Below are 17,614 nucleotides of genomic sequence, written 5' to 3' on the forward strand. Positions count from 1 at the left end.
GCTTTCGCCTCGGAAATGGTCTTGCTGCTTTTTCTGGGCTCCCTTAGTCTCAGTTGCACGCTTCGGCCCGGGAGAGTGTTCTTCAATAGGAGTCTGGTCAGATTGTGGCCTGCTGACATCCTCCGTGGCCCCTCACAGGATTTAGGCTTAGGTTCACTGGCCTTGTCTTAGCACACAGGACTCCACGTGATCTGGTTCTTGACAACTTCCCTTTTGCTTTAGCCATTTGGGGAGTGGCCACATTCATTCTTTCCATAAACATTTTTCCAGTGCCAGGGACTGTCCTTTCTTGGCACTGGGAATACAGCGGTGAACAGAAACAAAATCCCTGACCTCATGGAGCTCATTTTTTTAAAAAAATATTTTATTTATTTTTGAGAGAAAGAGAGCAGGCGTGAGCAGGGTACGGGGAGGGGCAGAGAGAGAGGGAGACCCAGAATCCGAGCTGTCAGCACAGAGCCCGATGCAGGGCTCGAACCCATAGTCTGTGAAATCATGACCTGAGCTTAACCGAGTGAGCTACCCAGGTGCCCGGCATGGGGCTTCATTTTAATTGGGGATGGTGTGTGTCAGAGGCAGTAAGTACGATGGAGAGAAAGCAAGAAAGAAGTAGAAAGTGACAGGTGAGGGCGGCATAATTTTAAAGAGGGCCCTCAAGGAATAGCTCAGTGAGGAGGCAGTGCTTGAACCTTGACTTGAAGAAGGTGAGGGAGCAAGCCATGTGGATGTCTAGTGGAAGATGCTGTAAGTGCAAGGGCCCTGGGGTGATTTCAAGGATCTGTAAGAAGACTAGCATAGCTGGAACAGAACGGGAGAGTGAGAGGGAGTGGGTTCAGGCGGATCACATTGGGTCTCGTAGACCCTTCATTGTAGCGACTTTGTTATCCTGAGTGAGATGGAAAACCACTGGATTGCCCTGATCCTAAGAGCAATGTGCTCTGAACTTATGTCTTAAAAATGAATGATTTGTTCCCTAGAATGTGTCACAACTCCTCCTCCATCCTGACTGTGATTGACATTGTTCTCCCTGCTGGCAACAGCCCTCCTCACGTCTTCATTTCTCTGAGTCACCTCTTCATCGGGACCTTTCCTTACCCTGCAGGTCGACGTAGGTGCATCTCTCGGTCCTCATAGCCCCGTCATTATACGTGTTTACGGATTGAGGAAGTGAATGAGTAAAGGTGCAAATCTGGTGGAAAGTGAAGAGTGCCACGGATGCCAGGGGGAGGCAGAGAAGCAGACGCTCCTCTTAATAACTGACATTTCCCGAGCTCGCTATCTGCCGAGCGTTACGCTAAGTGCGTCCCACGGATCGTGTCGTTTAGTGCTCTTCTGCTATTGATGCTGTTTCGAAACCCATTTCACAAGGAGGAGACTGATCACGGAGAGGTGAAGTGACTTATCTCAGGTCCTATACCCGGCAAGGGATGGAGATGGGACTTGAACCAGGCAGTCAGGGTCCAGTGGGACTTCATACCCGGATAAGGGGAAGTAATTCATTTCCCCGTGGGCTTGCTTTCTGGAAGATCGCTGAGCCACATAAAAACTACAGAAAGCGGGTCTGGACAACCGAACTGCTACAAAAGTCCAGGACAGGCAGTATATCCAGCTTATTCTGGGTGGCACCTTGTTGCTTCTCTGAGACAGCGTCTGCACAAGTCAAGGTAGAAAGAAGTGTTCTCACCGGAGGCAGTGGGAGAACTAGGTGGAGCCTTTAAGAGCAGGGCTTTGTGTCAGGTAGACCTGGGGGTGGCTCCAGCTGCCCCCCCCCCCCCGCCCAGTTGTCACCTGTGGGACTTGGGGAAGTAGCTAAGATACCCTGGCCGCAGCTCCCTCATCTGTAGAATGGGAATGTGATTATTTGTACGATTACATTCGATGAGTCTGATAAAGATCCTCCCGTCCCCAGCTCATGGCTCTTCGTGTGTTTTCTCCAGTTCTCCTGTCTCACAGCAAGACGGCCAGCAGACCCAGCCCTAGCAGCCAGCCTGCCCCATCTTTTTTTTTTTTTAATTTTTTTAAATGTCTATTTATTTTTGAAGGAGAGAGAGACAGAGTGTGAGTGGGGGAGGGGCAGAGAGCGAGGGAGACAGAGAATCTGAAGCAGGCTCCGGGCTCCGAGCCGTCAGCACAGAGCCCGATGCAGGGTTCGATCCTACAACCCTGGGATCGTGACCCGAGCGGAAGTCAAGAGCCAGACGCTCAACCGACTGAGCCACCCAGGTGCCTCTTCTAAACTATCGTTTTAATGGAAAGAAAGGAGTATCTACTGGGGGTTCACGCAGAACGTCACAAAAACGTAGAGAGGTGGCCTTGGGATAACGGAGGCACAGTGACGTTATGTGATGTGCTCCTACTCACATACGGGATTGAGGCAGAGCTAAGCCAGGGTCCTGGAGTTGTCTGACCCTGGGACCAAATCGTTTCCTGCCTGCCCAGTGGCATCAGATAGAGGAGGCTCCTGCTGGACCGATGAGCGAGGTTGCCCCAGGGGCTAACGCTGTCAGACAAGTACTTTGATTAGCTTCTCCAGTGGCCAGTGATACAAACCCACTATCAACTGGCTTACATTAAGAAAAAAATGTCCTAGAAGGGACACTGGGATGTTTGACATAAGAAAAAACGAACAGTTAGAATCTGGGCAGGCTGCAAGCAGGATCTGTCGAGTCATTGAGATGCCACAGAGCTGTCTCTTGTCTCGTTCCCAGGTCACATATTCCCACCTCTATTTGCTGGTCGGTATGTATGCTTCGTACTTTTTCAAGAGACTGGCTCTGTCTGCTTTTACAATCCCGGCGGGCCCTGAACTCCCAAGTTACAGGTCTAGCATCCAAACAGCTTCCCATATTCCCTAGCGTCTATCCCTAATATCCTCAGCTCCAAAGAGAGAAGAGATCTGTCCCAGGCTGAACCTGTGTCCACACTGACCCACTGAACTATGCTGCGAACCAGGGCCAAGTAGGCAAGTCAATTTGACTGAAGTCCAAAAGGGAAAAGGTAGTTCTCAGAGAAGAGGGTGGGTCAGGGGCTCTTGGGTCAGTTATGCTAGAAAAAAGTTCTAAGTAAAATAAATGACAATGAACTGATCATGAATACGAACACCTAAAATATTTTTTTAAAAGCAAAATTTTAAGGAATATGAACACCTTTATATGATTTAGCATTTTTCTTTATACAGGTAAGCTGCTCGTAATGAAATTGAATCTAACCCTAATTGTACTACTAGGACTCAAAAGAAGGATACGTTTCTAAACCTGAAATTCTACAAGATTGCAATCAGCTCCTGTGGTTTGAACTTGAGAGAGTCTACAAAGTCAATAGTCTTTACAGGGGACTGTCATCCTAGTTCCCGAAAAGCCTCTGATGCCTCCTTTCATTTCTTTCACTTCTAAATTTTCTATTTTTTTTTTTTTTTTACTGTTTATTTATTTTTGAGACAGAGAGAGAGAGAGAGGGAGACACAGAGTGCAAGTTGGGGAGGGCAGAGAGAGAGGGAGACACGGAATCTGAAGCAGGCTCCAGGCTCTGAGCTGTCAGCACAGAGCCCATCCCAGGGGCTCGAACTCACGAACTGCAAGATCAGACCTGCTTCCTAATTTTCTAATTACCCTTAGTACCCATAGCCTCCTGCCTTCTCTGAGACTTCTTTCCAAGAAGAAGTGATTCCTCACTAATCAAGTTTCCTTTTTCAGCAGATTGGCCTAAGCCGGAAAAGGAAGAGAAGCATGTTTCCGTAATCTCGATGCCTTTCTTCCTAAAACTCCACTGCCTCTACTGAACACCAAGTATTTATTTATTATTTATTATTTTATTTATTTTTATTTATTATTGAGCACCTGTGAGGTGCCACGACTTGCAACGGAGGCAGGTTCTAGTGGCTGCTGTTTTATTATCTTGCTGCCCTGATAACAGATCTTCTTAAAGGACAGAGTCGCATTTTCTCAGGCTTTCTAGAGAACATACTAAAAATTAGCTGGGGTGCCTGGGTGGTTCAGTCGGTTAAGCGTCTGACTCTTGGTTTTCGGCTCAGGTCATGATCTCGTGGTTTCATGAGTTTGAGCCCCGAGTGGGGCTCTGCAGCACAGAACCTGCTTGGGATTCTCTCTCTCTCTCTCTCTCTCTCTCTCTCTCTCTCTCTCTGTTCCCCATCACCCCTCTCACCTGCACTGTTTCTGTCTCTCTCAAAATAAATAAATACATTTAAAAAATATTTAAGCTAGGTTATACATGGATATCTCCAAATATGGATCTGGAAAATTCAAAATGAGTTGAAGATTTAATACAGGTTGCTTCCCCCCCACCCCCTTTTAAAGCATATACCAGAATTTCTTCAGCTTACATGTTTTCAGTACTCTTGGACTGACGACATGGTTTATACAGCAGGTTATGAGTCCGAAAGTATGTTGTTCCCTCTCATAAGCTAACTTGTAATTGAACCTTAGCTGAAGTGTGTACCAAACTAACACTTCCTGTTAAGGATGTTGAAAAGTAGTAACGCATTCTTTGATTGAGCCAGCTGAGACGGTTTTGGGGGGAGAGACGGCTGGGGTCTGAGATGCGCCCGCTTCCTGTTTGTGTGTTTGATCCTGGAGCAAAGGCCAGCCTTCAGGACAGCTGCTGGAGCACCCCAATCCACGTTTGTTCACGAGTTTCTTTTGGTCAGGAGACGAACACCATGAAGTCTCCCAGTCTCCTTGCTGAGAGGGGAAGGATGCTGCAAAACCTGGCTTGTTGCCAAACCTCCTGGAAATGTCTATTTACCGTGCTTTGCAGAGAGATGTCGATGATTGAATAATGATGCTTGAGTTCTTGACTGCAGCCTGTGGGGGATGCCTCTCTCGTTTGCCACCTGAAAAGCTGCAATTACCAAAATTGCTTATAATGCCTCTCTTTTAGGAGTTCCTATTAGGAACCCCTTCAGGAAAATTCGTGCATGCATTCATTCATTTCTGTCTCCTCATGGCCCGTTTGAGCAAACCTGTTCTACCGAAGCGCAACGACCCTGCCTACCAGAAAAGACAACTCATAAATTTGGAGGGCTAAGACGAGCTGATCACCTGGGATGAACCCAGTGGCATGCTGGGAGATGTTTGACAGACAGCTTGCTAAAAAAAAAATATTAAAAGCTCTGATTTGTAGTGTTTGCCGATGTCCCTGGTGTAAATACGGTCTCCGTGGCTGAGTTCGAGCCACCAATGTGATGCCACTTGAAGGCGGATCTGGTGGGAAGTTGTGTGCCATGGCCCCCGTGGGTCCTATGAGCTGGCTGTGTGTGCGCTGCACCCGGATAGATGTTCACACCCCTGCTGCTGATCTTCTTTTCCTCCTCCCCCTCCCCTCCCCCTCCTTCTTTTCTGACCTCTTAACCCCAGCATTTGCTTTCTTCTCCCTTCCTTGTTCCTGGTTTGAACTCTTAACCTGTTCTGCAGCCCTGACTCAGTTCTCACCTCTGGCTCCTTTGGATTTCTTGTGTGTGATGTTCTCTTTCCAGCCCGTGGGGCTCTCCCTCCTCCTGCCCGGCTGCTGCTTTGGCACTTGCCATTTCAGGACTCGTGGACAGAAACTCCTTCCCAAAGGCTCCATTCTGGGAAGCCAAGTCCCTGCTCTCATTCCCAAGGCAGACAGGCTGCGGCTCCCGCAACACAAGCTGGGGGTGGTGGCGAGGGCAACATTCACAACGGACAGCACGGCCATTATCAAGCGAGGGGACTTCGTCAAGGGCACGCCCAAATTCGGATCTCCACCCTGCCTCTTCTTGTATTATATCCTGGGCATGGCACTCATCTTGCCGTTTCTGGCTTCTCATCTTTAGCACAGAGGGCCTCATTGGGCTAGTCCTTGATGGAACAGATTTATATTTATAAAGTGCTTAGAATAGCGCCAATCACCCAGTATGTGTCGTGCAAATGGTTGTTAAATAAATGAGACCCATTCCACAAATATTTACTGGATACCTAGTTTGGGCCAAGTGCATGTAGGAGGCATTGTGGGCACTTTGGAGACCGAAACGGTTTCTTCTCTTCGCTGTTCCCAGTGTAGCTCAGGGAGGGGACGTAACGTGTATACACAAATTGCCTTGATGGAAAGAAGAGAGGAAAATAACAATTATTGAGAATTATGTGGTAGATACGGTGATAGGGACTTAATGTCCATTATTTTACTTAATATAATTTGGTTATTATGTAAGAGATATCATCTTTATAACATTTACATTAAAAAATTATTAGAAAGACCATGGGGCCCCTGGGTGGCTCAGTCGGTTAAGTGCCCACTTCAGCTCAGGTCACGATCTCACAGTTCGTGGGTTTGTGGGCCCCCCGGCCACCCCCGTCAGGCTCTGTGCTGACAGCTCAGAGCCTGAAGCCTGCTTCAGATTCTGGGTCTCCCTCTCTCTCTACTCCTCCCCTGCTCACGCTCTGTCTCTCTCTGTCTCTCAAAAATGAGTAAATGTTAAAATATTTTTAAAAATTATTAGAAAGACCAAACATTTAAAATCATTTGCCTGCATCTTTTTCATGGATTATCAACAGTTCCTTTTGATTATACAGTTGTTGTTTTTTTTCCTGATAGGGCATTCATGTTTTTAAATGAATTTTTCCTTTTATTATGGATATTTCAAACATACACAAGATAGACGCAATGATATAACAAACTCCTAGGTACCTGTCATCCAACCTCAATCATTGTCAACCGATGGATGATAATTGTTTTGATTTGTTCATATCCCTGCTCACTTCCCCCATCTAAGTTATGAAAAAGGGAAATTCCAGACATCCTATCATTCCACCGGCACCGTTCTCATTTTACAGGTGAGCAAAGGGAAGCTTAGAGACTTCAGATGATTTGGTGAAGGTCACACAGCTAATAAGTGGCAAAGCCGGGACCCAAACCTTGGTCTGTTTTACTCCAAAGCTTTTAACTGGAATGCTAAAATTGAAGAGAGGCTACAAGAGCTCAAGGGAGGGTAGAAAATGGGAGTTTAGAAGGGAATCCGAGACGGCTTTGCAAAGAAATGGCACTTTAGGCCATAAAGTGGAGGTAGAGACTTTTAAGAGAAATGAAGAGCTTACATTAAGGCACAGAGGAAAGCGATTGTCCGTTGAGCAGTGGGTTTGAAGAGTATTATTATTTAATGCGTGGCAAGCAGGTTAACTTGATCAGAATCCTCCAAGGGGAGGGCCTTGTTTAAAATGCTGATCGCTGGGACCCCACCTTGAGGGAGGGACTGACTGTGGTTTGAGGCGTCCGGATCTATTTTTAAGAAGCTTCCCTGGAGTGTCTGATGTGCTCTGCAGTTTGAGGACCACATGGCCGCATTAGGCGCATTAGGCAGGACCAGCAGGACTCTGGAGATAATCACTCAGCAATTTGGCTTTTGTTTTCCACTGTCTGTTCAAATCCATTCCATAGCCCTGAGGGAAATCCCAGAGAAGCCCCACGAAGTTCCAGGTCATTGCTAATCAGGTCTCCACTCATCTCAAGCCGAAGAAAAGTTTTATTTCAGCAAATACATCCCATGCAATACTTCAAATTCAGCCGAAAGATTTTTGCAAGGAGAGTGAAAGCCTAGGCCATGCTTGGGCTGGCAGTCTACATTGGGGAAGCAGAAAGCAAGGATCTTTTTCTCCCCCTGGTTCAGACTTCTCCTCTTGTCCCACCCATCAGATTGCTTCCAAATTTTCCAGGGCAGCAGTGGAACGAGGGAGAGTGTCAGGTATAGAAAAAAAATGCTTTCTTTTACTTTAGCACTGCTCTCTGGAGAGTCAACTATTTTGGTTTTGCAGATTCCTAAATTGGTCTTCGTATGTGTTTGTCCTGTTATTCAGCTTTGATGCCGAGTTTTTAATTTTAGCAAGCCATTATTTAAATTTCCAAGAGTTCTGCTTATTTTTATGGTTGGCAGCCTAATTTTGATTTAAGAATGTGACATCGACTTAAATAGCTCTTAGTACATTCATTAACTATACTTACGTCCGAGTTCTCTTTGGATTCCCGTGTTAACTTTACTTCATTTGGTGTTAGTTTCTTTTACTCAGCCTCCTACCTCTCTTGCATGCTGTTTGCCTCAACTGTTTGATTGTCTGGATTGATCAGTGTGGGTCTTCCAGTGCAACTGAAAATCACTGGCTCAGGCAGTGAAAGTGGATTATGATCACAGGGGATTTGTCGTGGGAATACATAAGGACAACTGAGTTTTCCTGAAAGAATGCAGAAGATGCTTGCATTGTGGGCAAGGGGACTCCTTATCTATTGGGCCATCTGGAAGCGCCTGGAGGCACTGATTTGCTTCTCGCTCAAGCCCTCATCCTTCCTCATGGGATCCACCTGTGGCAGACCCCCTACTGCATAAAGAGGAATGTTCTTTTACCCGGAGAATCAATAATGCAAGGATGATTCAATATTAGGTTATCTAAATTACCATGTTAATAAATCAAGGGAGAAAAACCATACAGTTTAGACAAATGCAAAAACACATTTAGTAAATTTCAAAGTCCAATGCTGATATTAAACATTTGGTTACATTACAAAAATGGACATGTACCCAACACGACAAAATATGTAAAATTCACGCACCTTTATACACCTAGCAAAAAAAGTCGTTTTTCTTCACAGTAAAACATGAAAGGGAAGGGAAAAAAAATGACACCTACAGTCACCACTATTAATATCTTTTTAGTATATAGGTGATAAATGTTATATATAAAATTTAAAAATAACAGAAACATACAGTGGAAATTGAAAGTCCCTCCTCCCATCATATCATGCTCAGGAAATAACCGATATGAGTATTTTGATGACTTTTCCCCAAATTTTACTGTCTTTAGCAAATACTAAGACTCATAATGTTTTTCAGATGGATTACAAAATAGGGTCAAAGAAGCAGCCAACGCACTTAGACAGGAGTGTAGAGTAGCATGATAGTTTCAATTCAGGACACGAAGCTGTTGTTGTTTTTAAATTCAAATCTATTTTTTTTTTGAAGTTTTTGTTTTAATTCCAGTTAGTTAACATACAGTATGACCTTCGTCTCAGGTGTACTGTTTAGAGATTCAACACGGTCATACACTGGGTGTTCATCACAGCAGGTGCACTCCTTAATCCCTAGCATCGGTTTCACCCATCTCCCCACCCACCTCCCTTCTCAGAACCGTCAGTTTGTTCTCTATAGTTAACAGTCTGTTTCTTTCTCTCTCTCTCTCTCTCTCTCTCTCTTACCACCCCCCCTCCCCCGGCCAACGTTGTTATTTACAGATGTTTCAATTATTTATTGATGTGTAACAAACCACACCAAGACTCTGTGGCTTAAGATAACAACCCTTTTATATGCTCAAGATTCTGCCAGTTGGAGTGGTTCTTTCTCCTCTCTCTTTCCATGTGGTCCCTCCAGCAGGGGAACCAGACTTCTTACAGGGTAGATCCAGATTCACAAAAGTACAACAGTAGAACCTTCTAGGCCTCCTTAATTCTTGGCACAGTGGAGTGCCATCTCCACTGCAGTCCATTGATTAAAAGGAAGTCACAGGCCCAGTGCAGAATCAATGGCAAGGGACTACACAAGGATGTGAATACCGAGAGGCGTGGTTTGTCGGGACCACAGTTTAACAGACTGCCACCACAGATGATACGCTTTTGGTTACAGACAACCCAAAAGAATCAACTGGAAGGTAATTAGTAAGAATAGGAGAGCTCAGTGAAATGACCGGCAACAGCAGTTAACAACAATTATACACCTGGGGGGACCCCCGAGTGGCTCAGTCAGTTGGGCGTCCGATTTCAGCTCAGGTCATGATCTCACGGTCCCTGAGTTTGAGCCTTGCGTCGGGCTCTGTGCTGACAGCTCAGAGCCTGGAGCCTGCTTCCGATTCTGTGTCTCCCTCTCTCTGCCCCTCCCCCACTCACACTCTGTCTCACTCTCTCTCTCAAAAATAAATACACATTTAAAAAAAATTTTTTAAAAGCAATTATATACCTAAGCAATGTTGCAAAGTTTAATAAAATCAGAGATAGTATTTACCATGAAAAGTTTACCATAGTTATTTTTCATGAACATTTATTTAGCCACTACCACATAATGAGTGTTATGCCAGGCTCTGGCGATATAGAGGGACACAGAATAGACACAGATTTAACCCTCATGAAACTTACAGTCTAGAGAATTGGACATACATTAAACAAAGTCGCAGAGGTAGGAGAGAACTGGTGCATTAGTTAGCTATTGCTGTGATGAATGCTGTGTAACAAATAGCTCCCGGGTCTTAGTGGCCTAAAAAAATAAATACCTATTGTTCTGCTCAAGAGTGTCTATCGCTGGTGAATGCTAGTTTTGCATACAGGGTGGGCTCAGGTCTGTTCCACTCATGTCTCCATGTGAGACCAGCAGCTAATTAGAGTGCTCTCCTGCCAGATGACAGAAATCCAAGCCAAACTGTGCCTGCCCATTTAAAGCCTCTGTTTGCAATGTTTACTTACATTGTGTTGGCTAAAGCAAATCACATGGCCGATTCCAATAGCAATGAGACTAAGATGTCTAATTCTATTACAGGGAGGAAGTGAAGAAATAGACATGATGACCTAATCAACCACCATCAGTAATTTCAAAAACCGAGGTAAGTCCACTGGGGCTTGGGTGTCATGAATGAGGACAGTGGTGGGATATTTAAGGTTGAAGTGATTGATGGTACAGGCCAGATCATTTACAGCCCTGTTGGCCTTGCTAAGGACGTTGAATTGCATCTAAGTGTAATGCAAGGCCACTGGGGCTTTCAAGCATGAGAGTGATTTGGTCAATTTACCTTTTAAAAAAATGCTGCTGTGTAAAGAATGGAAGAAGAAGAGAGAACATAAAATAGTTATCGCGTTATTGTAATGAGTTAAGATGGTGGCTTGGCGTGGACAAGGAGACTGATAGTGTAGATGAGGAGAGGTCAAGGCGTTGAGATATGGTATCCTTAGATTTGGTCAGGAGTTGGACGTGAGGTCGAAGGAGAACTCAGGAATGACTCAGGTGCTGGACAACGGCACCAGGTGAATACAGGTGCCCCAATAGCACCGGGGAGGATCTGGCAAAGGAACAGAATGTGATGAGGTAGATTAAAAGTTCAGTTTTGGAAATACTGAATTCCATATTCTTGTGAGACAATAGCCATAAATATCTAGGGATAAACTTAACAAGCATTGTGAAGGATCTATATGAATAAAACTATAAACCTCTATTGAGAGCCATAAAAGAAGATTTGAATCAATGGAGTGTCAAACCTTGCACTTGAATAGGAAGACTCAAAATTGTAGAGATGTCAATTTTCACTAGATAAATCTATAAATTCAATGCAATTTCAATCAAAATTTCAATAGCATTTTTTTTTTCAGAACTGGTAGTGATTACCAGGGACATTCTCTAGAAGAGGAGTAATGAGAAGTAACCTTCTCCATTATATATTAAAATACATTATCAAACAACAAAATTTATAACAACAGAACATAGACCGAGGGGGTGCACTGATAGCTCGATGGCATGGAATAAAGTGTGGAAATACGGATCCAAGAACGGATGAGGATTTAGTATGTTACCAGGATAGCATATCCAGGTGGTGAGAGAGGAGACTCTTCAGTAAGTGGCTTAAAGGCAACTGGATAGCTGTTTGGACAGAAAAAGAGGCAAGGCAGCATTCATGAAGCTCTACTTTTCTCTTTTTCTCTGCTGTGTACTATTCTATTTCAGTATAGCATGGGTTAGTAAGTTATATTCCTATCGATGTGCTTTTAGGCTCTTCCTTTTTGTTATAAACAATAACATGAAGAGATAATTCTTATATAGCATCTTGGGACAAATGTGTGAATTGTTCTCTAGTGCAGATGCAGAGATGTGAAATTGCTGGTTCAGAATGCACGTACTTTTTTTTTTTTTTTTAATGTATGTTCTCGGGTTGGAGCCCCCAACCCAGGGCTTGAACTCAAGACCCTGAGATCAAGACCTGAGCTGAGATCAAGAGTTGGACACTTAACCGACTGAGTCACTCAGGCACGCCTACTCCCCCCCAACTCCTTACTATTATTATCATTTAAGCTTAATTTTTTTAATGTTTATTTATTTTTGAGAGAGAGAAAGAATGCAAGCAGGGAGGGGGGCAGAGAGAGAGGGAGACACAGAATCCAAAGCAGGCTCCAGGCTCTGAGCTGTCAGCACAGAGCCCGACGCGGGGCTGAACTCACAGACCGTGAGATCGTGACCTGAGCTGAAGTTGGACACTTAACCGACTGAGCCACCCAGGTGCTCTGTTATTATTATTTTTTATTAAGGACTGCTTCATTTCCATTTTGAAATCCCAGACGAACTCCAGCAACAGGGGACAAGAAAACAGGCATGAAATAAGCTGAAATAAAATGGATGGATCAAGTTAATAAAAATAAAAGCAGAAATAAATGAAACAAACAAAGAACAATAGTTGAGATGATCAGTAAAACCCAAAGCCGGAGTTTCTGAAAGAATGATACGCACATACCAACTTCCTGCACGTATGATGAAGGCAAAGAGAGAAGACACACGTGATATGATGCAGGACGAGAGGGCACGGACACAAAGGAGATTCTTAAAATTAGGAGACTTCTTCGTGCAGCATCCTAGCTGAAGTCAGAGAGTGAGGTAAGAACCGCAAATAAGGAAAGTTGCCGGAGAAATTCTTTCGTAAGCTGGGCTGATGCTGGAGGTAGATATGCTCTTGCAAAAATCTAACGATTTTTCTTCGGCTTTGAATCCCATCGTTATTTTTTTGGTTCATGGCCGACTTATATGAAAAATGTCTTTAAACTATTGAATTACCCTCAGAGCGAGATGCTCAAAGGTAGAAACGGACTGACTGCGTGGATAGCAGTCACGTCTTGCTCGTGTGAGGCATAACTTCTTTAACTGGAATAACAAGAGGAATTATCCACGTGGTTTAAATTGTTAGGCTCCCTTTTCCCTTCTTTTCTTTAAAAAGATTTTTTAAAAGATGTAATAGAGCATACATAGCAAATTCACATAATAAATGTATGAATGATATGATCCAGCCATATAACTTCATGCCAGTCCATTTGAAAACCTAGATAAAATGGACACAAATGTCAAGGAAATTATAAGTTACCAAAAATTGGTCCAAGAAAGCCAATAGAAAACACATACAAAAAATAGAAATGGTGGTTAAAGGCCCATCTACCAATATGCCCCTCCCTCCCTATCACTCAATACTCAAGCCTTTTGTAGTTGTAAGTCAAGTTCTACCAAATCTCGGAGGGGAGCTCGCTCACATCTTATATTTCAGAGCTTAGAAAAACACAGGGACCCACCAATCTTATTTTGTAAGGCTAGTTTATTTCTGATTTCAAGACAAGAAACTACAATTACAGGCTAATCTCACTTATGAATGTAGAGGCCAGAAGTCTAAATAATACCAGATAATTGAATCTAGTCGTGTATTAAAAGAATAATAGATCTTGATCAAGTAGGATTTATCTGAGAAATTCAAGTTGGGGAATCAATGGAGATATCAATGTACCTTACTGTATTTAGGGATTAAAGGGGGGAAACCATTCCATGGGTACTGGGGAGACGGTTGCTAAAATGCAACATCCTTTCTAGATAGAAATAGAAATAGTCATAAAGGGTATCTACCATAAATATACAGCAAATATTTTTTTATTGAAGTGTAAGTGACACGCAACGTTACATTAGTACAACATTGTGACTTGACAACTGTATACATTATGCTATGGGGCTACCATCTGTTCCCATGCAATGCTGTTACAATACCATCGACTATATTCCCTGAGCTAATATACAGCAAATGTTACACTTAATGGTGAATCTTTAGAAACATTGGTCATTAAAGTAAGAAGCAACACACGGATGCCTGCTTTAACTACCAATGATTACAATGCTACTGAGGGCCTACCCAAGGCAACAGGATGAAATAAATGTGAGGAGATAATTACTGGACAGGAATATAGAATTTACAGAATGGCATTAACTGAAACGTGAGCACAAAGTTCTCTCTGCTCTCTTTGCTGTCAGTGACACTTAAAAAACAAACACACAGACCCAAACCACATAAGGAGCATAATGTATTTCCTCTTCTGTAACTCGATTATATACATGGAATATCTCTGTATGGGCACACATACATTAGGTGAATTAATGCAGTTTGTTTAAGTAGGTCCCTACTGATGAATGTTGATTTCTTCCAATTTGCAAGGTGGGGGGGAGGGGGGTGGAGGAATATTGTAAACACTTCTTTGCCTTTGAGTCATTGTATTTGAGGGTTAGATGTCTAGATCTTGAATTGCTAGATTAAAAACAGCCCAGATGTCTTTCAGCAAGTGAATGGGTAAGCAGATTCTGGTTTGCTTTGCATTCCAAGCCATGGAATACACCCCAGCAGTAAAAAGGATCAGGCTACAGGGGCGCCTGGGTGGCTCAGTTGGTTAAGTGTCCGCCTCGGCTCTGGTCATGATCCTTGCAGTTCATGAGTTTGAGCCCCGCGCTGACAGCGTGGAGCCTGGAGCCTGCTTCAGATTCTGTGTTTCCCTATCTCTCTGCCCCTCCCTGCTCACACTCCGTCTCTCTCTCTCCCTCAAAATAAATAAACATTAAACAATTTTTTAATTAGAAAAATTTAAAAATTAAAAAAAATGAATAGACTACACAACTGGGAAGAAACTAAGGAATTATGTTGGGTGAAAAAAGCCAATCCCAAAAGGTTACATGCTATGTAATTCCCTTTATATATAACATTTGTAAGTGACACAATTTAGAAATGGAAGACAGCTCAGTGATTGCCAGGGGATGGGGTGGGATAGGATGTGGAGAGTCATGGGGGGAGGTAGGGCGGGTCAAAAAAGGCAACAGAGATGATCCTTGTGGTGATGGAACTGTGCAGTGTATCTTCATTGTCGTGGTGAATCCTAATGGGGATAGGTGAGTCCAAATGTGAAATTGTATAGCACTAAACACACACACACACACACACACACACGTACAAGTAAGAAGGGAAATCTCAACCTCAATGTCGATATCCCGACTGTGATACTGGACTCTAGTTTTGCAAAATATTCTCACTGGGGATACTGGGGTAAAGAGTACACGGGATCTCTTTGTATTCTTTTGTGTGAATCTACAATTACCTTTAAATATATATTAAAAATTTTTAAAAACACCTCGAGTTAAAAAAGGGTATACATAATGTTCAATTTTTATTTTTGGCAAGTTGCCCTCCTGAAATGTGCTTCGCTGTGTACTCTTAATGCCGATAGGGCATATGGGAGAGTCTATGTTCCTCCAAATTTAAGCAGCAAAGAGATACTACATTTGACATGTCAAACTGGAAGGAATTAAGAGTGATATGTATCCCGCTGTTGGCCAGAGTGTGGAAATAGTTACTCTTCAATGTCATTAGTGTGTGCTGTATGTTGGGGTCCCCAGGAAGCAGATTCTGAGGCAGAGTCATGGGTAAGGGCTTTTTTAGAGCACGTTAATGGGACCCACCAGAAGGACAGGTGGAAAGCAGAATTGGGCACAGGGAGAAATTGAGCTAAGACGCAGTCTCAGCTGGGGCGCCTGGGTGGCTCAATTGGTTAAGCATCCAACGCCGGCTCAGGTATTGATCTCACGGTCCATGAGTTCGAGCCCCGCGTCTGGCTCCGTGCTGACAGCTCAGAGCCTGGAGCTTGCTTTGGATTCTGTCTCCCTCTCTCTCTGCCCCTCCTCCACTTTTATTCTTTCTCTCTTTCAAAAAACAAATTAACATTAAAAAAAAATTTTTAAAAGAGACCTCAGCTGACCCTACAGATAGTCTTGATGCGTGGATGACCCTTCCGAGTGTGTGGGTCAGTTATTGGATGCACCCATTGTGCCAGGAGTAGGGTGGCTTATGACAGATACTGACTGATGTCAAGCGGGTGAGCATTTTGTCCCCTAAAGTGTATAATGCTTTGTCCCTGGTGATGCTCTGTAATGAATAGGAATATACCAGCCTCTGTGTACTTCCAATATGCACCTACCTTTTCTCTGATGTATCAATCACTCTCCATTTAGGCCAGGCCATTCTCTTTGCTCATTGGGTTTACATATATTTACACCTCAGTTCCCTTCTCTTTCCTCCCAAAATAGATGACCAGATGCACCGGTTTGTATTTTTTTGCTGTGCAGACATTGAAATTTTTTTATGAGGTCAATTTATTTATCTGTATTTAATCTTTTCTTTTATGGCCTCTGGATTTTGTGCCACAGTTGGAAAGATTTCCCATTCTGAATTTATTTTAAAATCCATCTTTGTTTCAAGTAATTTTTTTTTTACTTAAAATTTTTTTGTCCTTTTGAGATTTGTTATGATATAAAAGATGAACAGAGGATCTAGAAGAAGTATTCACTCAAAAGGCTAGCCAGCGGTCTCGACACCATTTACTTAATAATTTATAACTTAACCACCAAACTGAAATGTTACCTTATCATATACTGAATTCTCTGATGAAGCTGATGAATAATTTCTTAAATCTTCTTAATACTAAGCTGTCTTTGCATTTCTGAAATGAATCCTACTTGCTCCTGATTTATTATTCTTTTATGTTTTGTTGAATCCTATTCACTAATATTTTATCTAGGAATTTTGCATCTATTTTCAACCATGAAAATGGCCACTCCTTTTTATTTGACTGTGCTGTAGTCTGACTGTTTTGTATAGCAAAAAAGGATTTGGAACTCTTGATTCTAGGCTTAGCCCCCAGGATAAGCTGAAAGTATACCTGTTTACAGTGTGTGTGTGTGTGTGTGTGTGTGTGTGTGTGTGTGTGTATGTTTCCTAGAAGGAAACTCTCCAAGTGGTCACTGAGGATTGAGAAGTGGGCTAACACACCCAGTTAACCAATGTCCCCAAGAAGAGAAGGGAGTCCTTACATCGGGAGGGCAAACACTATGTTAGGCATCTACTGCTGCATAACAAACTAGTACAAACTTAGCAGCTTAACACACATACACGTTTCTTACCGGTTCTGTGGGTCAAGAGTCTGGGCATAGCTCAGCTGGTCTTCTGTCTGGGGTCTCACAAGGCTGCGATCAAGTCATCAGCCACGGCTTGCTTCTTATTAGAGGCTGGACTGTGGAAGGTTCTGTTCCCAGGTCCCTGAGGTTGTTGCCAGAATTCATTTCCTTGTGGCGGTGGGATTTATGACAGCTTGTTTCTTCAAACCCAGTAATGGAGAGAGAGAAGAAAGACCCCGAGTCTGCTAGCATGAAAGAGTCTTAACATTATGTGACATCATCAGGGGAGCCATCACCTTGTCATATCCTATTGGGTGGAAGTCAGTCACCACACCCAGTGGGATAGGGTAATGAAAAGACCTGAATGCCAAGAGGCAGGGACCATGGGAACCACCTTGAAGTCTACCATGCCACCACGTGTCACTGCCCTACCTCTAGCCTGCAAAATCACCCGAGGGAGAGCTTTTATGCTCAAAACCTGAATTTGCCGCCAGGTAACTAGAGATCTTACCTGAGCTGAAGAAATTTAGTCTACCTGCCAAATATTTTCCTTCAAAACCCTCGCCTGCAGGGGCGCCTGGGTGGCGCAGTCGGTTAAGCGTCCGA

General features: G+C 43.5%; 1 long non-coding RNA gene across 2 annotated transcripts in view; it reads left to right on the forward strand.

The window, feature by feature from the left end:
* LOC121022458 (uncharacterized) overlaps positions 1-17,614 on the forward strand; it is a 131,988-nt gene that overhangs the window by 31,362 nt on the left and 83,012 nt on the right. For both annotated transcript variants that reach the window (XR_005786954.1, XR_005786955.1), the window contains exons 2-3: positions 10,544-10,607; positions 12,328-12,640. This is a non-coding gene — a long non-coding RNA (uncharacterized LOC121022458). The remainder of the gene's footprint in view (positions 1-10,543; positions 10,608-12,327; positions 12,641-17,614) is intronic.

This window comes from Herpailurus yagouaroundi, unplaced genomic scaffold, assembly GCF_014898765.1.
Source record: "Herpailurus yagouaroundi ecotype Mexico unplaced genomic scaffold, PumYag 410, whole genome shotgun sequence".
Classification (NCBI taxonomy): Eukaryota; Metazoa; Chordata; class Mammalia; order Carnivora; family Felidae; genus Herpailurus; species Herpailurus yagouaroundi.